The 27,923-nt window shown below is 40.3% G+C and overlaps 1 protein-coding gene across 1 annotated transcript in view; it reads left to right on the plus strand.

Annotated features, from left to right (window-relative positions):
• LOC123313577 (cAMP-specific 3',5'-cyclic phosphodiesterase, isoforms N/G-like) overlaps window positions 1-27,923 on the plus strand; it is a 411,318-nt gene that overhangs the window by 316,146 nt on the left and 67,249 nt on the right. The window lies entirely within an intron of this gene.

The following is a 27,923-nucleotide window of genomic DNA, read 5'->3' on the forward strand; positions in this document are numbered from 1 at the left end:
AGTGAATTTGATTTTATTCGCTGATGACACATCTATCGCTGTCTCCGCACAGAGTCCTGAGAGGCTCATGGCGTTCTGTAATGAGCTAATTAGTAGGTTTGAGAATTGGTGTCGCTCTAATGGTCTGATACTTAATTTAGATAAAACGGAATGTTTATACTTCCGTGTAAGAAACTCAACCGGGGATCAACTTACAGTTGAATGTTTGGGAAAGCAGATAAAATCTAGTGAGTCTGTTAAATTTCTGGGAGTTCACTTGGACTGCTCACTTAGATGGGTTCGGCAGGTTGATGAAGTCTGCAAGAAGTTGGGTAGCTCATTTTATGCAATTGGCAGGGTGAAGGATTCGCTTCCTTTCAATTCTTTGATGAGTATTTATTATAGTCTGGTGTACAGTACTTTATGTTATAATGTTTTGCTTTGGGGCAATTCTGTAGAGTCCAATAGAGTATTTGTTGTCCAAAAAAGAATAATTCGTTTAATTTTCAACTTGAATTCTCTTGATTAATGTAGGCCTATTTTTAGAAAACATCAAATTTTTACCCTGAGTGGCTTATTTATTTATAAATGTTTACTTTTTGTGAAAGAGAATGAACACTTAATGATTAAATTATCTGACTTTCATGGTTATTCAACAAGAAATTCGGATACACTGTGTATTCCTTCTCATGCAACTGCTAAATTCGAAACATCTCCCGGTTACCGGGCAATTATCCTGTATAATCATCTACCAGCAGTTGTGAAATCCTTGGGAAAAAAGGAGTTCAAAAAATTGGTTAAGGATGAATTGATGTTGAAATGTTACTATAGTGTCAAAGAATATTTGGCTGATGATAGTTTCTTGGTTAGATAGTAAATTTTTTTATCAATAGGTTTAATTTTATATCGATAGGTTTAATTTTTGTATTCTTGACTTGTCTCATACATATTCTGTTATGTCTTAAGGGATCAATAAATTATGACTTTAGCCTTGCGGCTTTCACACTCCTCTCCAGAGGAAAATTCACTTATCCCAGATATCTCAGATATCAAAAGGATTAAGCTCTGTTGGAGCCCTTTCCAGGTTTTCGGGCTCGTGGTGTTGGTCGGGTTCGGGTCGCTTCTCGGCTCCCTGCTGTAGGTTGGATTCCTGCTCCGTCCGCACTTCCTGTCGGAGCAGACGGTGTTCCTCTGAATTTCCCATGTACTTGCGTACAGTTCTCGCCGTTCCCAGCAGTACCGCCTTCTGCATCACTCTATAGATATTTTCGTCCAGCTGAAGTTTCCTCAAGTTCTCTAGTAGTTTCTTCGGTATCAGGCCTGTAGATGATATGACAATAGGGATGGTCTTGACATCTTTCAGCTTCCACTGTCTCCTGGTTTGCTCCTCGAGATCTCTGTACTTTGAAATTTTTTCAGTGTGCCTATCTAGAAGATTGTTATTATTTGGAATCGCCACATCGATGAAAAGTGCTGTGTCCTCATCCTTATTGAGCAATATGAGGTCTGGTCTATTGTGGCAATAAATTATTATTATTATTATTATTATTTCCTAATCTAACAAACTATATATAGTAAAATTGTACAATGACGTCAAGACCACATAATCGAAATCGACTTACATTTTGCATATTCAGTACATTTTTCTTTACTTGCAAAATTGCTGCAGTTGGATTAAGGAGTGTTAGATATTAAAACAAACTATTGCAATCCTTTGTTTCACCTGGCCTACTTACACAGGAAATAACAATTATGAAAGAGCGGATGATCTAAATAATTTCGAATGGAAATATTTGGTTGAATTGAGTTTATGAATTTTTGATATATCTAATTTTGGATATTTATTGTACGTTTCGTACATATTCCCGGCGGCCATGGTGATATGGTTGGGGTCTTGATGTCTTTGTTGGTGGTTGTCATCCCTGGAGATGGCTGCCTGGTCTGGGATCATTGTATATTGGCTGCAGCTCGATCTCTTCAGGATGAACTGGTCTATTGCTCGCGTGTGCATCAGTTGGTGCTTGTTGTTGTTTCCTATATTTCAAAAAGTTAACAATAAGTAAAAAAGTTTATCGTTGAATGCAAGTTATATTGTTTCCAACGGTAGTAGTACCAGTGACCTTGACCTAGCAGGTTAGGGATTTCTCGAACTCTGTTTGCGACAAACATTTTCCACTTTCCACCGTCAGCGTTTATCCATGATATTACTACTTGAGAGTCGGACCAGGTGAATATTTTTGAATTGTTGTGATTCAGGGCCGTAACGCAGCGTTTGATGAGTTTGGCTAGAAGAAGGGCTGCGCAGAGTTCTAACTGCGGGATTGTCTTTGTATTTTTTAGTGGTGCTACTTTTGATTTGGAAGCCAGGAGTCCCACGTAGGTGTTCCCATTTGTGTCTGTTGTTTTTATGTATACTGCAGCGCCATATGCTTTCAGGGATGCATCTGAGAATCCATGTATTTCCAAGGGTCGTCCACGCTGTAGGTGAATCCAGCGTTGAACTTGAATTTCTTCTAATTTTGAAAGCTCGTTTCTGAAGTTTTTCCAGGTGTTCCTGATGTGCTCTGGTGGTGGTTCATCCCAAGATGTGTTGGTTTTCCATATTTCTTGCATTATCAGTTTCGCCTGTATAATGACTGGAGATAATAATCCAAGAGGATCGAAGATTGTGGCGATTTCTGATAAGATTTTTCTTTTTGTTAACCGATGTTCGGAGTTTCGTTTTATTAGATACTGAATATTATCTTCTCTGGGAGTCAATGTTATACCGAGCGTCTTGGTTGGTCCATTTTTGTCATCCAGCGTGACGGTGGATTTGCTTTCGGTCAGTACGTTATATTTCCACTTTCCTATATTGAATCCTCCCTTTTTGAGTAGGTCAATAACTTATTTTTGTATATGTCGTAGCACTATTTCAGCCACAAGGGGGTGGTTTTTCTCTTCATCTGTAGCTAGTTGCCTCATTGTTCTTATGGCCAGGTAAGCTGCTGGTGCTGTACCGTAGGTTACAGTGGTTTATTCGTGGGTTTCAATTGGCTCATCTTTGGTGTTTCTCCAGAGTATAGAGTGTAATGGCTGGTTCTCTCTGTCCAATTTCACCTGCCTATACATTATCTCGATGTCAGCTGTTATGGCTATTTTGTGTTTCCGCCATCTTATCAGAATATCTCTGAGATCCTGCTGCAGTTTAGGCCCTGTGTGAAGAATGTCGTTTAGGCTGAGTCCGGTACTTGTCTTTGCGCTTGCATCGAATACGACTCTTAGCTTTGTCGTATGACGTTCTTCTTTCAATACAGGTTGATGTGGAATATAATACCTCTTCGCTGAATTATTTGAGCTAGCAATTTTTATATGACCTAGCGCAATGTATTCCTGCATGAATTCTTTATACATAGGGCTGAGCTTTTCATCTTTATCCAGCTTGTTTTCCAATTGAAATAGTCGTGCCAGTGCCCTCTGCTTCGATTCTCCTAGATGAGTTGTACTTTTCTTGAATGGAAGTTTCACAGTATAACCGTGCTCGTCCCGTCAAAAGGTGTTGGAGTAAAATTCTTCGACGAAAGAATCGTCGTTTGTTGTTTCCTCGGAATTTTCTGCTTCTTCGATGTTCCAGAATTTTGTGAGTTGTGAATTCTCATTCAAATTCGTGATCAAGCTTGCTACACGAAGTTGTGGACTCGATGATGTGGTTCTGCTAATAATCCATCCGAAGTGAGTGTTTCTTATTATGAGGTTTGTAATGTAGCTCCTTGTGGGTAGTATAATTGGATGTCTTTGGCTATATTTCAGGGTTGCACTATGTATTCTCCCATTTACTCTGAGTAAGCCTTCGTGATCTATATATGGGTTAAGAATTTTCAGGTGGCTGGACTTCTTCACCTTTCCTGTTTTGATGATCAGCTCAATGTCATTTCGAAAATATGGCTGCTGTGTAAACTTGAGAAGGGCTTTTTCACTCTTCTGTAGTTTCTCTGCTTCCAGAGATGCGCTGGATCCGCGATTTTCTGGTTTCAGGAGTCCCCTGCAGTACTCCATAATATTAGGCAGTTTTTGATGAATTTCGTCAAACTCTCGGTCAAAGTTGTCCCATTCTTCATCCAATTGTGCCTTCTTCGTGCCGCAGTTCTCTTCGTTTTTTCTCGATGGTGAATCTTTTTTGATATTGGTGTGAGCCCTTTTTATGGTTTCGGCCGTTTTGAGTTGCTCGGCGATGAGGTTTTCCATCTTTTTTTTTATCTTTGTGTTGCTGGCTGATGGATTCAGTGGCTGGATATTATGTGGGTAGTTTATTTCTTGTGGATCGTGGATACAGTGGGTGTTTTCCAAAGTCCCTGGTAGTAGAGTCCGTTGACTGCTTCTTGATGTGGGTTCAGTGGATGTATTCCAAAGTCCCTGGTGGTTGAGTCCGTTGACTGCTTCTTGATGTGGGTTCAGTGGATGTATTCCAAAGTCCCTGGTGGTTGAGTCCGTTGACTGCTTCTTGATGTGGGTTCAGTGGATGTATTCCAAAGTTCCTTGTGGTTGATTGTTGACTGCTTCTTGATGTGGGTTCAGTGGATGTATTCCAAAGTCCCTGATGGTTGAGTCCGTTGACTGCTTCTTGATGTGGATTCAGTGGATGTATTCCAAAGTCCCTGGTGGTTGAGCCAAAGGGTTTTAAGTCCGATGACTGTTTCTTGTTGTGTGCCCAGTGGATGTATTTCCCTGGTGGTTGAGTCAAAGGGTTGTAAGTCCGATGACTGCTTCTTGATGTGTGTCTAGTGGATGTATTTACCTGGTGGTTGAGTCAAAGGGTTGTAAGTCCGATGACTGCTTCTTGATGTGGGTTCAGTGGATGTATTCCAAAGTCCCTGATGGTCGAGTCCGTTGACTGCTTCTTGATGTGGATTCAGTGGATGTATTCCAAAGTCCCTGGTGGTTGAGCCAAAGGGTTGTAAGTCCGATGACTGTTTCTTGTTGTGTGCCCAGTGGATGTATTTTCCTGGTGGTTGAGTCAAAGGATTGTAAGTCCGATGACTGCTTTTTGATGTGGGTTCAGTGGATGTATTCCAAAGTTCCTGGTGGTTGATTGTAGGCTCGAAGAACCAATGTTGGGTTGGTTTCAGTGGATGTATTCCAAAGTCCCTGGTGGTTGATTGTAGGCTCGAAGGACCAATGTTGGATCCGGCTCGAAGGACCAATGTTGGGGTGGTATCTCAATTGTACCTCAAGTTCTAAGAGTTCTGGGTTGTGAAAACTTAGGGACTCGAGGATTGAGATTGACAATGCGGATCACTTGATAATGAACCTTTATTTCCTAATCTAACAAACTATATATAGTAAAATTGTACCACATAATCGAAATCGACTTACATTTTGCATATTCAGTACATTTTTCTTTACTTGCAAAATTGCTGCAGTTGGATTAAGGAATGTTAGATATTAAAACAAACTATTGCAATCCTTTGTTTCACCTGGCCTACTTACACAGGAAATAACAATTATGAAAGAGCGGATGATCTACATAATTTCGAATGGAAATATTAGGTTGAATTGAGTTTATGAATTTTTGATATATCTAATATTGGATATTTATTGTACGTTTCGTACAGTACGCCACTGAATTGCTATCAAAAAGTGTCTGTATTATGTCTTCATTTCAACGTCCTAGCACAAACAGAAACGCAGATAATGACCAAAGTTGAAATCGCCCAAATTTTAATTTTGGACTATAACTCAAAAACAAAAGATAGAGGAATGCAGTTGATGGCATTATTAGTTTCTCGAAAAAAGACGACATGAATGGTACATTTAGCATTATTGGGTATAATACCTCACACGACTGGAGTAGGTCCTTTCACGATCTATTCCCAGAATATCTTATTTACCATTGTTACCATTTTAGGACCCTGAAGAAGGCAGAATTATCTGCCGAAAGCTTGGTGCATAGACAATAAAGAGGTTTTGAAAACTAATTTTATACATTGACCAATAAAACCAATAAGACTCTCACATTATATTGTTCTCTGTCGATACTTTATTAGAATTTCCTTAATCTTTTTAGGGTTTTCACCCCCAATCTCTGAAACAAAATCAATTAAAAAATGAAATAAACGATTTGCTCCTGCGTAAATTCTTGCACAAATTTTTCAGGAGCAAATCAACTAGAAAAAATTGTTGCTTGACAATGAACTGAAAATTAAGAACTGAAATTATAATTTTATATTGTATTGACAGTTAATGTCAAACAAAAGATACAATTCAGAAGATTTTCGAAAATTGAATTTCGTCTGATGAAGGAGTCTGATATGGACTGCGAAACGTTAAAATATGAAATTACAATTTCAGTTCGTTATTTTCAGTTCATTGTCAGGCAACAATTTTTTATAGTTGATTTTCTACTGACGAATAAGTGCAAGCATTAACGCAGCAGCAAATCGTTTATTTCGTTTTTTAATTGATTTTATTTCAAAGATTGCGAATGAAAACCCTAAAAAGATTAAGGAAATACAGAATCCCCCCAGAATAAATTTCAATCGATATTTATTAGAATTGCTTGAGAATCTTGGCTTCTTGACTCAGAACGTTCAAGGGATGTCCTTACTCCACAGTTGCCGGTGAGGTAATAGATCAGACAATAAGTGAATGATGATTTATTAAGTACAATCCATGCTTATATACTAAATCGTACCATAACACAAAAAATAACATTTCCTTATTTGGTCACAAATGGATTCGCGAAGTCCTCGGTTGTTGCACCGTTTTCCTTCCAGTCCGCAGATTTCGTTAGGTGCCGTGATCCAGTTGGTTGCTCATCAATTCAAATTCTAATGGAATTTTCCATCGGAAATGAATATAGGAATGAATAATTTGAAATAATGTACGAATTTCGAACACTATCAAGAATAAAAATCAGTCCTCGGCAACCTAGATGGTGCTATGCAATATTATTTGGTGAACTGAATAAATGAGTTTCAAGGCGGAAACAGATTGCTATAACGTCACGTGAGCTCATGTTATATCACGTGCGGAATCCTTTGAAGTGATGTCATGCGTTGAAGTACACTGGTACCATCAGTGTGGCTCTAGTTGATTACTCTTTAAAATATATGGACCAACTTTGAACCACATTTATTTGACTTGACGTGACTCCCTATGAGAACACGTGAGCTCACGTGACGTGAGAGCAGTCAGTTTACGCAGATATCGAAGAAATCATGAAAGACGATTTCGCAAACTTCAAAGAACTCTTTAAATTTATGTGATAGGTAGAGATAGAAACAGAATCCGATCTCAAACGTTATACGGGGTATACGGACGTGTTCGCCAGCCAGAACCTAAGACGTACACTTAACGGACAGGTATTGGACTCCACCTAAGTTAGGGGATGAAACAAAACGGCACAGATTCTCAACAGCTCACCCCTAGATGCGTTCCTCTCACCCTGAGTATCCACGCCAGCGGCGTTTTTGGATAACAGCAGTGGTGAGCGTTGGTCAAACGAGGGAGGACAGAAAGTCAGCCACTCCAAAGTGCTTTCCGCACCCCCTGAGTATCCACGCCAGCGGGGTGCTTCCGCAGTAGGAGTGGAACTGAACCCGGGGTGGTCAGGGATGGAGGAAGTTTTTCGCCACTCCAAAGTGCTTTCCGCACCCCCTGAGTATCCACGCCAGCGGGGTGCTTCAGCAGTAGGAGTGGAATCTAAAGATCCAATGATACAAAAGAGAAAAAAATGGCGGAGTGTCGTCTTAGCTATGGTTTCGGTTGGCCACTTGCACTCGTTAATTCCCAGAAAAACAAAAAAATATCACCCAATACCTTGAAGAGAAAAAAAAAATTATATTCTGAACGGTGAAAACGAAACTCAAAAGAAATCTTCTTATAAAATTCAAGGGCAGAACGCTAATTTACTACGGCGGACGTCACTATAGTCTAAGGTGAGGCGATTAATCGGAAGTGAAAAGTAAGTGAACAGCAGGTGAATTAATCGTAAGTGAAAAGCAAGTTAATCGTGAGTGAAGTGGCTGCGGTTGAACATCTATTTTATACCCACAGCAGGGGTGCGGAAATCAGATGTGCCCCGACTGTCGGAATTCGGTAAAATTTGCTTCGATGAACACGTTCCAATTTTTACTTATCTGTGCTAGCGAACAAAAAACACGTTTATCTTCCAAATTTACCCTTTTCATCTTGAAAAACCAAGCTCTATTTGTGAAGCATGAAAAGACAAGAACTTTCTACGATATAAGAAATGGTGACTTTATCTATCCTAAGCATCGCCTGACAACATCTCAGAAGCAGGCAGAATATAGATGTTTGAAGTTGTACAATTCTCTTCCAGGGAATATAAACTCAATATTTCATGTTTCAAAAAACGGTTTATTCAAATATCTCCTCTACTTGGAGCCAAATTCTTTGGGAGAATTCAGTTCTAATTCATGAACCAATAATTTACTTTTTTGTTGTTGTTTTGACACTATTCTTTTCATTTCCGTATTTGTGAAGATGATAAGGAATTAAAGATTATATTATATATTATTATTATTATTATCATATGACTTCTTTTGAAGAAGTGATTATATATTATTATTATTATTATAATTCTTAATTCAGGATGTTTTATACGGTGCGACATCGTTTTTCAGAACTGAAAACGGAATAAAAACGGTGTGGAATGTTTACAATTCCGAACGATGTCGGAATCCTGAGTTGGAAACTGAAAATATTTCTCTCCAAAATTAATTCAAAATAAAATTACTTAAACATGAAACTAAAAGGAGTATTCTAAAATGAGGGGGTAGGTTTGAAAACTACCGTCTCATTACACAGGGTGTTAGTGAATAAGTGCGACAAACTTCAGTAGATAAATCCACATGAAAAAAAATAATGACATGATTCTATATAACTTTTGTCCGCAAATGCCTCGTTTTCCAAGATACGGGGTGTTGAAGTTGCACCTAAAAACTGACTATTAATTTCTCTGAAACCGGTCTCTCATGAAAAGATGAAAAGGATGTTGAATGTCGACACGAGAGAAAAAATTTCGTTTAAAGCGGTGATTCCATTCAGGAGATGGAGCAATTTTAATTTCTATTCAAATTTGAAAAACACCCTGTGAATCAGAATCTAGAACTCCTAATTATTCGTGATCCTCTAGATGTTTCTGTCTTTCATTGAAATATTTCCCATCAATTCAATATATTGTAATGCCGCCTCTCGAAACATCACGATTGCTCTGGACGCTGCTGGAAAATTATAATAGGGACGTATCGAAGTCTTGCAAAGTGCAAAGTAGTGAAAGTAAATTTGACTCCGTGACTTAGTCCCTGTACATAAATTAGTGTAGTAGTTGTGTAAATAAAAAAGTAAGGAAGAAAACAATTTAATTAACCCTGAGAACATTGGTGTCAGGTGTTGGGTAAACTAAACTGTAGTGTCACTTGAATTCTGAATACCGATAGCGAGATTGCAAGCAGGGAATATAGACCAGACGAGTAAGGAATTTTGCGAACAAGACTTTGAACAAATGAGGTTGAAAATGGAAAGACACCATAGTCAGTTTGTTAGTTATTAGTTTTAGTATAAGTGTAAATAAATAATCTAAATCAGTCGGACGTTTTGATAAAGTGAAGAAAACGTTACATTGATATCACGTGTGAGGTTCAACATCGCTCGAATCAAACAAATAATTTCGTTTATTTGGATTTCATGCCAGTGACCACAAGACTACAGAACGCGATGGAGACTCAAGCGGTAATGGACTTTTTGAGTAACCTGAACGAAAGAATGAAAGAAAATTCTCGAAAATTAAATGAGAAAATGAACGACTACTCGTTCAAGTTAAATGAGAAAATTTACGGGAAGTTCAATGAACAAATGGTCCAAATGAAAGAAAATTCTAGAAAATTAAATGGACGAATGGAAGAAAAATTGAATGGGAAAATGAACCAAATCAAAGAAAAGTGTAACGATGTGGTGACTCAACTTACAAATTGGATAAGAAACTGGAAACCATAACTGAAAAATTTGAATAAATGGACGAGAGATTAGATATGGTGAGTGAAAAATTTGAGAAAATTTTGAAAGAGTTGATGAAATGTTTGACAAAATTTATGATGTCGTTAATGGAAAATTTTGAAGAAAAGGCAGGAATAATTTAACATCATTAAAAATTGATAGATTCCTTGAAAAGAATGTCAAACGGAACAGATATTCATCACCTTATAGCACAGCGAAAGCGAAGTTGCAGAATGAAGATCAAGCGTCCAACTTTTGATGGACAGATAACCTGGGCGACATAAGTATCGAAAACAGTTTGAATCTGCTGCGCCGGCAAACAATTGGAACGACAACGAAAAAGCCACGGCATTAATAATAGCTCTAAGAGGAGAGGCACTCAACATTCTGCAAACGATTCCGGAGAGTCAACAAGCCTGTTACGAACTTCTGAGATCGAAACTTCAGATGACATATGGCGATGCTCATCTACAACAAGTTTATCATGTACAAATAAAGAACCGAGTGCCGAAAACAGGGTAAAATCCAGGAGTTTGAAGCTGATGTGGCGAGATTAGTCAGGCTGGCTTATCCATCTGCTCCAGATAGACATTCTTGGATGGGATCAAGGATAGTGAAATACAACAAGCCCTGAGACTAGCACGCCCTAGAACCATAGATGATGCCTTAGCCCGGGTTTTCGAAATTGAGGCAGCGAAGCAAGCGTCGCATAAAGGACATCTTCGTGTAAAATCAGTCCAAGAAACAGACCGATCTATTGAAGACATTTCCAGAGAAGAAAACCGCAGAATATCATAGGTTAGGAAGAAAGATGCTGTGTGCTGAAACTACAACAAAAGTGGGCACTTCCAGCGAAACTGCCCAGAATTGGAATAAATAGCCACAGCAGGAAAACTGAAAGTGGTCGGTAATAAGGGGCATAAATCGACCCAAGCCAAAAATGCCCCCGAATTGATAATCTGAGAAATAATGTCTAAGGATTTATCAAGCATAGTTATCCCCAGAAAGATGAATGATCAAAATGTGAAACTACAGGTAGGCACTGGCTCGACCAAAACCATTGTGCGTCCAGAAATTGCTGAAAGATTCAAATTTCGCCCAGTTAAAATCAAACTTCGAACTGCGCCTGGACAAGAAATACCGACTTATGGATGGTCTCCACTATTGAATTGGAAATTACAACAGTTAGCCATGAAGTTCTGGTAGCTGGAATCACGGAAAAAGTTATTCTGGGATTAGACCTTGTTAAGAATCTTGATCGCCAATTGGATATGAAGAGAGATGTACTTCGGCTACGAAGTAAAGAAATTCCATTCAATGATGTGGATGACAAGATACATCGGATTCGACTGGTCGAGGAACACACGTTGCCAGGACGAACTGAAGGCATAGTGACTGGGGTAGATGTAACGATGTAACGAGGAGTGGCTGTCTGAGAATAATTGAGCCCTGTGACGATACAACCTTTGCTTAAGGAGTATTACTTCGGAAGACCTTGGTAAGGGTGAGAGACAGTATTCCAATCCGATTGCTGAATGTCAACATGTTTCCAGTCACTCTGAAGAAGAATACCTTGATTGGATATGGTGTACCAGTGTACCATATTTCGGTTGGGATAAGTAGTGCACAAGCCTCAAAGACACTAAGGAATTCTGAAGAACTGGTATCCCTCCTCACTGCAAAGTGTCAAGAGCTCGACCGATAACAACTACTCGAAGTGAGAAAATTGGTTCAAACATTCTTCGACGTTCTTGCCACTGACGGAAGATCAGGAAATACCGATTTGTGCAGCATAAAATCAATACTGGTGATGTACAACCTATCCGACTACCTATTCCTGTGGCAAAAGAGAAGAAGCTGAAAGGATTATTTATTTATTTATTTATTTATTCATCTACGGACAAGCCATTTTACAAACTTATATGTAAACCAATAATTAAAATAAACAAATATCAATAATAATAAATATAAAAATGATTAAACAAAAATAAATTAGTGGAAAACATCAGGAGTTCTGAAATAATTTTTCAATTGAAAGCTTGAAACATGAAAAAGTTTTATCTCCACCGAACCAGCAGCTCGTAACGCTCTATCGAGAGGATTGTTCATCGAGTAATTGGTTCTGTTAAACTTTATGTTAAATTGTTCCCAAGTTCTGAGACCTCGTTCTAAGGGATGTAAGAGATAATTTGTTTCGAATGTTCTCATAACGAATAGAATCAGAGGTTAATCCCCACCTGTATCCTATCCACTTCAAATATCTGTTCTGGACCCTTTCAATGGCCTGTATATGTATAGCATATTGAGGTGACCATATAACACATGAATACTCAACAATGCTTCCCACATGTGCTATACAGGGTTAGGATAAAGTTTGGCACCAAATAAATATCTTCAAAACAAGACGGGCGATATTTTTGAAATTTGGCAGCTGAGTGTAATGGACCACAATGCATCTGATGAGCATATTTTCCTTAATGAGACACTTCCGGTGTAACTGGAAATGACAAAACTTTTTTTTATTTAAATGGGACACCCTGTATATTTCTGCAGATTCTGAAAGTGCACCTTGTTTCGGATCTGTCCATATCGGTTTCCATGTGAAAATTATCTGTAAAAAGAAGAAATTCAGTCTTTTTGTACATTGGAGAAAAAACCCATTCAAATAAATAAATCGTTGTTATTTGTAGCAATAGTGAGAAATAAAACGAAATACTTTGTATTGAATAACTCTTTCTGCTCTTCATGACGTATTCTTTATGAAAATCCATAAAAAGAAGAAATAATTACCGTCCGTTCCGTTTTAAATATATTAATTTGGTGCCATACTTTATCCCAACCCTTATACATTGTCTTTATGGAAGATATATTGAAGTCCTGCATTTGTCTTCTGATAAAACCAAGCATTCTCAATGCTTTTGATGATACATAGTTAATGTGCTCTGTAGAACTCAGATTAGTATCTAGCAGTACTCCAAGATTCTTCACCGTGTTGACCGATTTTAATATACATGCGTTCACTGAATAATCGAACATGATCATCGAGTTAGCTCGGAAAAATAGAATCGTTTGACCCTTATTCACATTAATCTCCAATTCATTCTGAACACACCATTCGACAACGTTTTCGATATCCCTCTGAAGCAACATGCAATCAGTCAGTGATCTTATTACCCGAAACAATTTCATATCATCCGCAAACAGCAGAAAGTAACAGAATCTTATAACGGTTTTTATGTCATTGATGAAGCACAAAAATAAAATTAGCGACAAACGTGAACCCTGTGGGACTCTCGAACCCATTTCAAACCTTCAGATAAAACATCAGAAATCCTAACGAATTGTGTTAACCCAACCAAACGATCCGAAATCCACTCTAGGAGTGGTGACCTTAAGCCTAATGCTTTGAGCTCAGCTATGAACCAATGAGGCACCTTATCAAAAGCTTTAGCAAAGTCTGTGTAGACTGCATCCACCTGTGATCTCCCGCTGAATGCTGATAGGATAAAGTCTATGAAACATAGCAGTGACTTGAATATCTCCCCTAACTTAACAATAAATTAAATAAAAAATTTAAAGGGGCCGACAAAAAGCATCTGCACTTCTTTAGGAACAGTGCGGAAATCCGATCGTGTCCACAATCATTCTTTTCTGGAAGTGTGTTGAGAATACTCGGAACTTCATCCCCATAAAAATGACAACCTTGAATATCGACAGTGTCCTCGTAACGTATTATTCGCGATTTATCAAGCTTTGACTTTCTATATATTTTAGAAAGTATTTTCTAACTATTTAGAATATGCAATGCGCGCATCATCATTCGCCGTTTCCTCTCGCGAATACATTGATTTGGGAAATCCCTTCTGAGCTTTATAATCATTTACAAACTTCCAGAAATATTTAGGTTTAGTAGAAATCTCAAGTTCGACCGATTCGACATATTTTCTATAACATCTATCAGTTTGACCTTACATTCGCCCCCTCAGTTTTGTGAACGTTAAATGATCGACAACACTACCGGTTTGTTTATATCTTTATGAATTCGTTTTTTTTTTCATAGATTAACTTTCTCAGCTCAGTGGAAAACCAACATGGAAAAGTAAAAACATTTTAAATTTTTTCAGTAAAACCTCTCGGTACAAACCTCGATATCCTGGTATGTTTGCAAGGTTGACCGGTCAACCTCAACTTCATAATCGGCATTTTTGAAATCATAAAAGGTGTGAACCGACTTTGAAACCTCAACAAATGCTCAACTGAAAACAGCAAAGTAAAGGTGGTGCAAATCGCAAGGAAGAATAATATCGTTTGCTTCTTCTGTTTTTATAACGGACTGAGATGAAAATATGAGATCCAAAGAAACATCATGTAACGTTTTTCACGTATTCATCTGATATAGACCCAGAGTAGCCATAGTTGATCCAACGATTCCCTGGTTAGAAGGTCCCTTACCAACACAAAACATATCCCAGTCCCAACTAGCCCCAGGTATGTTATAGTCCCCACAGAAGATAAATTGGGTAGAAGTGTACTGCTCTAAAATGCTTTCAAGATCGTCACAATGTGTAACATATTGAGATGCTGCTGAATTCGTTGGAATATGAACATTAAAGAACAAAAAAGACTTCGATGCAATATTAATCATCACAAACAACTACTCAATGTTACAGCAACCAAAAAATATTTGACGAGAAGAAATATCCCTCTTTACGGCTATAAAGACCCCACCGCCTCTTTGTTTTTCGTTATTAGTGTTGTCTCTATCTTTTCTATATATGCTGTACTCGTCGAGACCAATTATTGAAGACATGGCGAGAGAAGGTGTAATCGAACTGTCCGATAGCCCCTGGACATCGGCTGTACTATTAGTGAAGAAGAAGTATGGATCCATTAGATTCTGAGTAGACTATAGGCAGCTCAATCAGGGCACGAAAAAGGGCTTCCATTACTGAGAATTGATGATACCCTGGACACACTCTCGGGATCACGTTGGTTTTCCACCTCGGATCTGAAGAGTGGATATTGGCAGGTTGGCTTGAACCCAAAAGACAAAGAAAAAACTGACTTCAGTATTGGAACAGGTATGTGGCAGTTTCAAGTTATGCTTTTCGGTCTATGCAGTGATCCTGCCACATTTGAACGTCTGATGGAGACCATATTGAGAGGGCTTTCCTGGAAAACTTGCCTGGTGTATCTGGTGTATGATATGATAGTAGTGGGAAAATCATTCCAATATCGCTTACACAACCAAGCCAAGTCCTAAAAAATTTAATCTGTTTCGAAAAGAAGTGAAATATTTAGGACACGTAGTTTCACGTGGAGGTGTGAAAGTTGACCCAAACAAGATCAAGGCAGTTCAGGAATAGCCTACACCGAAAGACCAAAGTGCGTTGCGAAGTTTCTCAGGCCTTTGCACTTATTATAGAAGATTTGTATCTGGGTTTGCCAACGTTGCCAAGCCTCTGACGAAATAGACGGGAGATGGGCTAGAGTTCATATGGTCCGATGATTGCGCTGAAGCTTTCGAACAATTGAAGAAGGCTCTGGTCACAGCTCCACTTCTGAGTTACGCAAGGGCTGAAGATAAATTTGTGCTCGACATCGATGCCTGTAATACAGCCATTGAAGGCATTTTACCGCGAGTTCATGATTTTCAGGAAAGAGTCATCGGGTACTTCAGCAAGGTGTTGTCAAAACCAGAACGGAATTATCGCGTGACCAGGAGAGAACTTTTAGCAGTTACCAAGTCCGAAGAACATTTCCACAAATATTTGTACGGAAGAGTTTCAGACGATTTACTTGGGAAGAAGTCTGACTGAGCCAGAATATAAAGTCGTATTGGGCACAATGGAAAACGTTGAAGATTGATGGAGGTCTTCTGAAACGTTGGGTGAATGGAGATGGATCATTCTGACCATACTCGGGATAACTAAGACGTTGGAAAAAGTCAGGCAGCGATTTTATTGGCTAAATTGTGAGAAGGACGTTGGAGATTGGTGTAGAAGATGCAAAGCTTGTGCTGCTGCTAACAGACCTTATGGTGAAGGAAATGCACCAATGAAGCAATATCAAGGCGGATTCCCCATGGAACGAGCAGCTAACGACATCGCTGGCACTTTTCCTGAAACAGACCATAAAAACCAGTACATTTTGGTAGCGATAGACTATTTCACAAAATGGGTGAAAGCGTACAGTATTCCTAATCAAGAGGCAAGTACGGTAGCTGATAAATTCTTCTGCAGATTTGGAATACCCCTAGAACTGCATTAAGATCATGGCCGAAATTTTGAGTCGACATTATTCCAAGAAGTATGCAGGAAATTGGGGATTCACGAATCAAGGACTCTTCATCCACAATCAGACGACAAGGTCGAACGAATGAATCGGACCGTGGAAAAACATCTAGCCAAAGTAGTTTCTGATCACCATCGGGACTGGGATGAATATATATGAATATATTCACCATGGCATATAGATTTTCGGTTCAAAAATCTACCAAGGAAACTCCATCCAGTATTATGTTCAGCCGAGAAGTAAGGCTGCCTTGCTACCTGGTGTTTGGCTGTAAGCCTGGAGAAGACGTAGCTGGGGAGGACTACGTCAGTTAATTAAGATACAAGCTGGATTACATTTATGACAAGGTGCGCAATCAAATGTAGCAAGCAAGTGAAAGTGGATTCACCGCTGGAGATCTGATGTGGTTGCATAATCCACAAAGGAGGATTGGTTTTTTTCCGAGAGACAGTGGGAGGGACCGTATGAAGTTATCAAGTGGATAAATTATTTAGTTTACAGGATAAGGAAGCCCCCCAGAGGAAAACCGAAGGTTGTCCATTTCAACCGGTTAGCCCCGTACGCGCAGGACGAAGAAGAGGTACATCTTCTGGAAGCTCCGATGCAAGGTAGCAGCGATTACCAGAGGCTTATAGATTGCTATGGTGAGACACGCGTTGCGCGGTTCGGCGTCACACAGGAAGTACATCGAGACTTCTTTTAGTTTCTGAGGAATACTCTATCGCTCATTGTGTAGCGAACGACCTTGGTATGAGCAAAGGCGCAGCAAGAGTATTCATAAACAAATTTGGACATCAGAAAGAATTATTGCGACAGCAGCCAAGAATCGGAAAAGCTTTGAAATTGAGGGCTGAAGGTCAGTTCATTTATCACCTAGTCACCAATCAACATCAGAAGCCAACCTATCAGAATCTATGGATGGCACTGCATAGCTTGAATGAAGACCTTCAATTAGCTGGGAAATTAGCTATTCCCATGCTCGGTTCTGGACTGGACCAGCTCAATTGGCGGGTTGTGCGAAGCATGCTGGAGGTGGTATTTCAGGAGACTAGTATACGGATCTTAGTAGGTAATTTTAACCCGAAGCAATCCAAGAAGCCTTGAAAAACTGTGGAGTGCTATTTCCATCAAAAAGACTACAGTAGGATTGGTGAGGATTGCAAGTTTCGCCACGGTCCTCGGAAAAACTCACGTAATGTGTTCTGGGGCAGAACATTCGGAGGGGACAGTGTAACCAATCCAGCCCTGGAGGCGTGAAACCGCCAGAATGTTTCCGGCGCCTTTATAAGCCCAGCGGAGAAATAGGACAGTTAGTCGATGCTGAGATCATAAGGATGACCTCAAATATATAGTAACAAAGAGCCCGATGCCCTTATTGCTGGTTAAAACCTAGAATAAGGGTATCTTCGAGGTGAGAAGGCTCTACAACATGAACTGTGTTGTTGAACCTAGGAGAAGGTCAACCGGTCCCGGACAATGTTATCGTTGTCAGCGATATGGACATGCCAAAAGTAAGTGCACTTTTTCATGGAGGTGAGTGAAATGCTCGGAAAATCACAGCATTAAGGAGTGCACGATCACCAGGGAGAACGAGGAGCGGAATTCTTCTTGTGTTCTCGGTGGAGAGCAAGGACATCCAGCCAGCTACTAGGGATCTAGTGAATGGAAATTGGCCACTAAAAAGACCAAGAGATCTCGAAGATCGAACCAAACCAGCTCGAGGCCAACATAAAATACTCCGAAGCCAGTCCAAAACTCTACGGAAGTGAAGAAACCCCAGGAAACTGCAACTAGAGCAGTCAAAGAGGCGAAGAAACCACAGAAAAAGACGAAAAAGGCAAAAACCCCAAAAAAAGCCGAAACCAGGAAAGGAATTTCTGGAATCACTGAGGAACTGGATGAGTTCGCGAAAAACCTCCTGAACACGATGATGCAGAATCTGGAAGAAGAGATTGAGAAGAAGATGCAGCAAATTATTAAGAATATTTAATGGCTGATACGACGCTTGAGCCCCGTTGACCACTATAATGATCTGGGCGTCATAGTTTCTAATGATCTGAGCTGGTCCCGCCACGTGGCGGCTGTTGCAGCAAAAGCCAGACAGATGACCTACATGATACAGAGATCCTTTAGGGGCTGCAGCTTGGAAACTTGTAGGACACTTTATTGCAGCTATGTGCGCCCTTTGATGGAGTATGCTGGACCAGTGTGGTGTCCTTCTCTTAAGAGCGATCAACTTCTTCTTGAGTCTGTGCAGCGTTGGAACACAAGGATTCCTTTTGGGAAGATAAGGCCTGACTATCACGCTCGTTTGAGACTGATGAATCTCCAAACCTTTGGAGATCGACGAGATAGAGGAGATCTTATTGTGACGTATCGAGCATTGCATGGGCTTTTTGGCGTGAATCTCGATCACATCTATAGAAGAAGTAGCACACAACTCCGCGGCCATGCCTTCAAACTGGCCAAGGAGAATTTTAGGACTACACAGCGTCAAGTGTTTCTCTCCAATAGAGTTTTCGATGGATGGAATCGTCTTCCACATAGTGTGGTTGGTGCCAACTCGGTGAACACGTTCAAAAACCGACTCGATCTGCTCATTCAGAACCAGAATTGACTTTTCAAGTGATTTTTCAAATGACTTTTCAAGTGACTGTGAACATACGTGCGAGTTATCTAGTTTATGTATTGGAGCATTCCATTTTTATTTTGTATTTTTGAGTTTATGGGTATAATCCCTACTCTTTTTGGAAATTAATAATAATAATAATAATAAAGAACAATCTCATAATCGTCTCTTGAAATGTCGAAGGATTGGGAGCCCACAGACCAGACTTTGAAGAACTGATTGAAGGGAGAGACCAGGTGGTCATAGCTCTTTAGCTATGACTTAACCCCAACGTTCGGATAGCATTTCCCAATTACGATATTTACAGAAATGATAGACCTAACTGCACAGGTGGCGTTGCTATACTGGCAAGAAGGAATATGGATCACCATTTCGACCAAATATTCAATAGTCAAGAAGCAGAAGCAATATCGATTATTGTGAATAGCAATCGAGGACAAGTGAAGATTATGTCAACTTATAAATCACCGGATAAGAACATGCTGTAAGAGGATCAAAAAATGCTACTAGAAGGAAGACACCCGAAAATTATAACTGCAAATCGCAGGAATGGAACAGTACGGTGGAAAATACCAACGGGAGAAGAATGAAGATTTATGCTGAAAAACTTAATGCAGTTGTGATAGGATCTGATATAACCACCTACATACCAAGAGTAAATGGACTACCCGATGTACTGGACATTGTCGTAATGAAGGACATCACTGAAGAACTCAGCATTGATACAATAGAAGACAGAACTTCAGACCACAATCCCATAGAATTCATAATGGGACATGGCCCAAGAAACGAAGAAGAGAAACAAACCAAAGATCGCACAGACTGGGAGAAATATAAGAGTTTACTTCAGGAGAAAATTACGGAAATTCCCAAAATAAACACCCGGGATGAATTAGATGAAGCAGTTAAAAAATTGGAAATTCAAATAAAAGAAGCCTATCAAGAAAGCACCAAGAGAAAAAGGAAACCAATTTCGAAACATTCACATGGAGATACGCCAAGGGATATAAAGGAACTTTGTGATGGGCTTTTTCTTTCACCCTGGACGCTCCTTAACTTTGCTCGGGAGCCAGTGGGGCAATCAGTGGAACACCACGTCTCTCACAGAATCTCCAAAGAATTGGAGAGCCCGGGTAGACTTGAATGATCAGTGGAGAAGGGTAGCAGTGAAAACTAGGGTGGTAACGTCTTCTTGGTTTCTGCTTTCTGACGGTTTTTAATCGTTCAAAAAGAGTACCTACCTCTTCTGACGAAAATCTAGCTCTAACTGATTTAAGGAACTAACTCTCACTGGACAAATAACTGGCAACAAAATAAACGTTCAGTCCTTTATTCCTATTGGATTAAATTATATACAGAAATGTGCAAGTTATTACAAATGTTGATGTCAACCTGCGGCCTGTTCGGTGTGGGTGTGGGGGCGGCTGATGAAATACGGTCTCTCCAGGAAAATACGGTTGAAATAGACGGTAAATACTGTTAAAATTGTGTACGGTCACTCCACAGGAGTACGGTGGAAATAGACGGTAATTACGGTTAACTTTTGAAATCCTGGCAAGTCATTCTCTCTGTCGGCGGAAATCGGTACCGTGGCTGTTCTCAATCCAATTGCAGTGCTGTCTCTCTGTCTCTCTCCTTCTCTCTCTCTGTGACCCTCAAAATGGCTGCGAGTCGAACAGCAGGTCGGAAGAAGCTGTCAACCTGTAACTTGATCGGTCGGAAGTCGGCAATATTAACCAAATAATCACCATAAATACCCAACGGCAATCGAATAACGGAAGCGGAAGCTGGCACTCTACACAGTCTACGATCACTAGATCAAGTTTAAACGGTAGTTAAGTATTCTCAGCCAGTCCAAAGGCTAAAGAAAGCGGTAAATAGCCCTCAGGTATGCACTACGTAAGGACTAATAATGCTACAAGTGACTTGCCTTAAACTTTCAAACTTCTTGACGTAATATCCAATTCACGGCAATAACACCTTACACACTTTTCTCAGCACATCTTATAAAGAGAACAGAAGACTCAGAAAAATCTACAGAACAATAAAAAGAGAAGAAGACAAGAAGAAACTGAATAAGCATAGTCAGATATTGAAAAATGCTTTTACAGAACTGCGTAATAACAGATGGCACCAGATATTAAGGGAACTGAATACAATAGATCACTCGGCTTGGAAAATGCAAAAACGCCTACGACGAGAACGGACAGTTATACCTCCACTGCATGGAGCAAACGAGACTTGAAAAAGCCGAGGCTCTTGCCGACTCAATTGAGAGAGAAGCCAGAATAAACTACAGAAATGATGATGACAATGAAGATCCAGAAGAAGAAGAAGTGGAGGCAAACGAAAAACTGATGATGGAATCACCGGAAACCGAAATCATTCCAAAACCGCTTCACCAACAGAGATCAAAGAGATCATAATGAAATTGAAAAACAGGAAAGCGCCTGGAGAAGGATAACGAATTATATGTTGAAGAAATTGCCTAGAAAAGGAATAGCAGCCTTGACGAATATAACAAACGGAGTGATGAGGACCGAATACCACCCAAAAAGGTTGAAAAACTGCAGAAATGATAGTTTTCAAGAAGCCTGGAAAGGAACGGAAATTTCCTCAAAAGTAAAGACCAATCAGTCTACTATCAGCACTAGGAAAAACCGTCGAGAGGGTTATCACTAAAAGGCTGAATGAGGAAACAGAAATGTTGAAGATAATTCCACCCGAACAATTTGGATTTCGACGAGAACATTCGACTGAGCTCCAATTGCTACGGCTCATAGAATACGTCACCGAAGGAGTACAGACCAAACAGGATTCTGATGGATATCGAGAGACCTTTTGATAGAGTATGGCACGAAGGCCTGATCTACAAGATGAAAAAAGCGGGATATTCGACCAAGCTGTGCAAGATTATAAGGAACTATCTGAGAAGTAGAAACTTTTATGTGAAGATAGATGGAGCAACCTCTCAAACCAGACAATTGGAAGCGGGAGTGCCTCAAGGATCGGTACTTGGACCTCTGCTTTACGTAATATACGTTCATGATATCCCGAAGAATGCTAGAAATATGCTCACCTTGTACGCAGATGACAAAGAAATAGCATTCAGACATCGACGATCATACATGCAGGAAACCATAGATGAACTACTCATAGGCAGAAGAGGTCATATGAATAAGAACATCAAGTTGACGATGATTAAAACTATCGCGCGACCACAACTCACATATGGATCGGCGGCATGGGGCTTCGCAGCCAAGACCCACATCAAGAGAATACAGGCCACTGAGAATAAACTCCTTAGAATGGCGATGGATCTACAAACAAATCAACAAGGACTTGGAATGGGAACCAGTTACAGAATTTATGAAGAGAAAGGCGGAAAGGATATTCGACAAAGCCAAACAGCATCCAAATGAGGAACAACGAAGATTAGTCGACTACGATCCAATATAAGAAGCTAGAAGGTCGAGAACCTACCACCGAAGACCGAGAGATCAGTTAAGGATTTAAATGTAACCAAAGGAGAGCTTAACCTAAAAAAGATATAGGCAGCATACAACTATCAACACGACTATGATCGTTTGAAAGTCCAGAAACCATGAGAGTCAACTGGTTAATAGGCAAAATGCCCGGAACCTATGAAGAAGCAGTTTAGGTTTTTTAGTGGGTCTCGAGCTCAGGAGAGTGAGAATCCCCAAACTTGTTCCCCCTCAGGACAGGGTGTGTTCGTCTGTCTTGCAGATTTTCCCCCTGCCACATAAAAAAAAAAATAAAGTCAGTTAGTAGTACAGTACAGGTCACAGTGAAAGCGACGGACGAGTGGAAATAAACAAGAGTGTCTTAGTTAATTTGTTATTTATTAGTTTAAGTATAAGATAATTTTGGATATAAAGTGACATATACTATAGGATATGAGTTGAGGAACAATTACTCTGAGCTGGACAAAAGAATAGAAAACATGAAAGGAAAGATTGGAAATGTTGATTCATCATTCATTGCTGTATCCCGTTACCGGGAATAAATCTACAAAAAGAAGAAGGACAGAAAAAAAAAAAAATTCGAAAAGACTTGTAACTTCTTAGTGCTAGTTGCGACTGTGTGCCCTCCTGTGACTAAAGAGAACCAACCGTGACCTGCAGATCCTTCCACACTCAGGGCATGGATAGTCTCCAACCAGATCTGGCCGCCGCTGTATCCTTCTCGATTCTCCATAATAACTGTGGACCAAAGACCTCCACTGTGACCTGTCTAACGCTAGTTGTTTCCAGTTATGATTAGCATTAACTGATTTTAGGGATTGATGCAGTGTATCCTCAAACCGCTTATACTGGCCTCCTGGTTTCCGGGCTCCCTCAGTGAGTTCGCATCCTCAGAATGTGGCCGCTCCATCTGAGTCGGGCCCTCGTTACTTGAGTCTCAATTGTTGTACAACTCGCGCGCTGCAAGACTTCTGCATTCGAAACTTTGTGGAACCATCTGATGTGCATTATCTGTCTTAGATGACGTTGCTGCGTCTGTTCAAGCTGTTTAATATGTCGCCTGTAGGGAGTCCAGCTTTCGCTTCCGTAAAGAAGCGTTGGGAGGACCACTGCTCTGTAAACAGCTGTCTTGGTCTTCAGATTGAGGTCTTGATTTTGGAACACTCTGTCCTTCAGCTTCCAGAATGCCCGTGATGCCGAATTGATACGGTTGTGTATTTCCGTGTCAAGGTTAGCCCTAGTATTTATGAAGCTTCCCAAGTATTTGAACTGCTCGACCTGTTCTAGAGTTTCATTGTCCAGGCTGATATCTGTTTGAAGGCTTTCTGGCGGACTTACCAGGATTTTGGTCTTGTCAATATTGAGTCTAAGGCCTAAAGCTTCGTATACATGTTTATAGGTGTCCATCATTATCTGTAGATCCTCTGAGCTGCTAGCGATGAGTGAACAGTCGTCTGCATATTGAAGTTCCGTGATAAACTTGGTACGGGTTTTTGCTCTGAGGCGCTTCAGGTTAAACAGGCCTCCATCAAATCTGAATCTTATCCCAACACCTCTTACGGGCATGCTCATGTCAGCAACTATCGATACAGCTATGGCGAAAATATTGAACAGTAAAGGCGCTAATACGCAGCCTTGTTTTATTCCAGAGTTGGTTGAGAAATGGTCGGTTGTAGAGCCATTATGCTGTATTCTAGCGGTGTTGTTGGTATGAATGCTTTTACACACTGCTAGGAATTTTTCGGGTACTCCTAGACGTGCCATGATTTTCCAGAGCGCTCTCCGATTCACCGAGTCGAATGCCTTGCTTAAATCGATGAAGGCTGTATAAATCCTTGATTGTTGTTCACGGGCCTTTTCTTGTAGCTGTCGCAGTGTAAAAATTAGGTCCACCGTACCTCGATTTGGTCGAAAGCCGCACTGGGATTCAGGTAAAAGCTTCTCTAAGAGTGGAACCAGACGATTAGCCATAATCTTCGAGAGAATGTTACCGGCCACATTAAGCAACGATATGCCCCTGTAATTGTTGTTCCCAGATCTTGCGGAATAGTATTAGGAGACTATCGACAATGTCCTCATCCAAGGCTTTGAATATCTCCGCCGGAATGCCGTCTAGACCAGGTGACTTATCATTTTTCATATTTTTAATCGCGCTTATGATTTCCGACATTGAAATTTCGTCATCAAGCGATGTCATCGGACTATACGCGGGAAGCAGGTCTAAAATGGATAAATCCGAGTCGTTATTTTGATTCAAGACCTGTGAGTAATGCTCCTTCCATCTTTCGAGAATTTTTCTATCATCAGTTAAAATAGCTCCATGAGCATCTCTTATAGGAAAGCTAGCTTTTCTGCTTGGACCGTAAACAGTTTTAATAGCTTCGAAAAAACGCCTGTAGTCATGGTTATCGGCGTAAGCTTGTATTTCCCTAGCTTTTTCTTTCCACCAGCTGTCCTTGATTTTTCTTATTTCTTGACGGACCTCGCGTTTTATGTTTATGAAACCTATTTGGGCTGCAACATCGCCAGGCTTGTTAATTGCGGTTTTCATCGCTTTGTGTTTTGCGTCCAAAAGGGGTGCGATATGAGTTTCGCTGTCGGCAAACCAGTCTGGGGATTTTCGGGAGCGTTCTGTGCCCAGTATTTCTTTCGCTGTATTTGTAAGGGATGACTTGAAACGGAGCCAATGAGTCTCAATGTCGTCGTTATAATCCGATGGTGTTAGGCTATCTTTGACGGCAGCTGTGAATCTGTCCTTTGTAGAAGGGTTTTGTAGTTTGGATATTTGAAGGCGCTCTCTTGGATACTTCGGCTTGCGTTGGTATTTTGGGCGCATTGAGATTTTCATTCTCGAGATTACCAGCCCATGATCAGTCCAGCACTCCAGATCTGCTCTGGGTTTAGTGACCAACACCTCTTTCAGATCTTTCCTTCTCACGATCACATAGTCGAGGGTATGCCAATGTCCTGAGCGCGGGTGGCGCCAGGTCCCCCTTGAATTGGGTCTCGTAATAAAATAGATGTTCGTTATACACAGATTGTGTTCTGCACAAAGAGCAGAAATGTTGAAGACAGAGTTGGAAACGTGAAAGAAAGATTAGGTGATATAGAAGCCGAAATGCAAGAAAAATTTGGAGGACATGTGAAATGCCTGGAGTAGCGATTGAGCTGGAAATCCGGCAAATATTGTTCTATCTACCTGGGGTGAACCAGGGCGAATGAAGATCCAACCTCCAATTTCTGTTGGAAAATCAGCTTGGAGCAAAAGCAATTTGAAGCAGCAGCCAATGCCAGTGGTTGGAAGGGAGATGTCATGTCAACAAGGAAATCACGAAGCTTCGATAAATAAACTGCAGATGAGATATGGTGATGCATGCCTTCAACAAGTGTATAACGTCAAGATCACGAGTCGTCATCAGAAGATCGTAGAAACTTTGCTGGAATCCGAAGGAGACATGGCGAGGTTATTCAGACAGGCCTATCCTACAGGACCGGATAGCTTCCTATAATTTCTCGCTGTCCAGACCTTCGTCGATAGCTCGAGAGATATGAAGACTCAGTGGACGCTGAGATTGGCTCGACCTTGGACTTTGGATAAAGTCCCGTGCACTAGAATTTGAAGTTGCCAAACAAGCTTCGCACAGGGGACAGAATAAGGTGAGACCGATCACGGCTACGCGGCTACGATATGCCGCAATCATCAAGCATGAATATGTGGAATGAAGTCTTGAGAATTGGAAGTATGAAAATTCTATTCAAGAGATGTGAACATGAAACATTTAACCAGTGATATTTAGGAAAGACACGACTCCTCATATTTCAGTTAAATAGATGATAAGGAATTCTGTTTGAGAAAAATCATCGTGGATTCGAATTGGCTAACGCAATCCCTAATGCAGTACCAAGAAGGTGATCCAGAATTAAAGATGTTTCTTTACTGAAAGGAAAAAGGGCAGAGACGTAGAGATGTGAAGAAGTGGATCATTTCAATCCTGGCGCACAGAGTTTTTTAATCATTTTGAAGGATGGACCACTGTAGAGGTGTACCGAGAATGACGAGGGTACCGCATTCAGAAATCAACAGATAATTCCCAAGAGTTGAGTGTCAGACGTATTAGGGAAACTACATGACGGAAATTCTGGTGGGCACTTCGGTATCAAGAAATCGCTAGAAATGATTAGTTGGCGTTTTTACGGGGTCAACTGCGAGGAAGACATCCAGGATTGATGCTGGGAATGCAGATAATGTGCATCATCGAACGGCCTGAGGGGAAATTTTAGTGCACCAATTAAGCAGTATAACGTAGGCAGTTCTCTGGAACGAGACGCCATCTATATTGCTGGCTCATTTCCAAAGACCGAAGATGGATATAATACTGGTAGCGATGGACCAATTGATTTGAGGCATTGTCATTTGAATTCATTGTTTTATTTTGATTTACGAAACAGAGTTATTGTTGAGAAAACCCTTTATTATATTTGGTCGTGAAATTAGGTTGCCTTGTGATCTGAAGTTCACGTGTAAGACCGGAATGGAGATAGTTAGTGACGACTACGTGCGAGCGTGATCTGGATCAACTCAACTGGAGAATCGTTCAAAACATGCTGCAGGTTATATTCAATAGAACGGGTTCGAAGATACTGGTATGCAGTTTCAACCCGAGCGGTCACATGGAGAGGATTGTGAAATGCTATTTCGAACAACAGGAGTGCTGCACACACCAACCCGGGTGAGACCCTGGTCCTGGGCTCCGAACGTCCCAAGGATGGGACAGTGTGACGTCCGAATACCCAGAATACGTAAGTCTTTGCTCAAAACGTTGCGATAGTTCTGGACGCTGCTTAAACATTCTTGAACAGGGATTGGTATAAAAGTAATGAACGGTGGACCCTAGGGCAGTGCGTGTTCTGAATAGTGTCAAGTGAAGAGTTAATCCAAATTGCAAATTAGTTGGAGTAAATTAGTGACTGTGTAAGCAAATAGGAGTTAGTCTTTGAACATAAATATTGTATTTGTTGGGCAAATTAATTAGACATCAATAAAGAAGACAATTTGATTAACCCTTAAAACCGTACAATACATACTTATTGGAAGGAATGTGATCTATAAATATTTGGTTATGTCGTCTGTATTCTCCTGTTCTTTAGGGAATAAGTGTGTTGTGATATGTTTAAGAAGTAGTAGCATTCTTTCAGGATTTGTGATGACATCGTTTATTATGGTAGTTGATTTTTCATGCACGATCCAGAAGTTCTGTGAACTATCAGTTTCATGTGATTTCCAGTTGAGTAGTTCCTTGATAGCCTATTTCTTTTCTACGATTGTGATAATGTCATGTCAATGACAATGCATCTAGTAACTTCATTGAACCAAGATTTCGTAGATAATTGTTCAATCCAGATTGTTCCTTCTGTAAAAACCTTTCAAGGTACTCGAGTGAAACGTCCTTATTTGGAATGTCAATTAGACTGATAGTTTCTTGGATGTATTGAGTGGGACAATTGCTATTAGGAGGGTTTTTTCCTTCAAACTCAGTAAC

The sequence above is a fragment of the Coccinella septempunctata genome, chromosome 5 (genome assembly GCF_907165205.1).
Source record: "Coccinella septempunctata chromosome 5, icCocSept1.1, whole genome shotgun sequence".
Lineage (NCBI taxonomy): Eukaryota > Metazoa > Arthropoda > Insecta > Coleoptera > Coccinellidae > Coccinella > Coccinella septempunctata.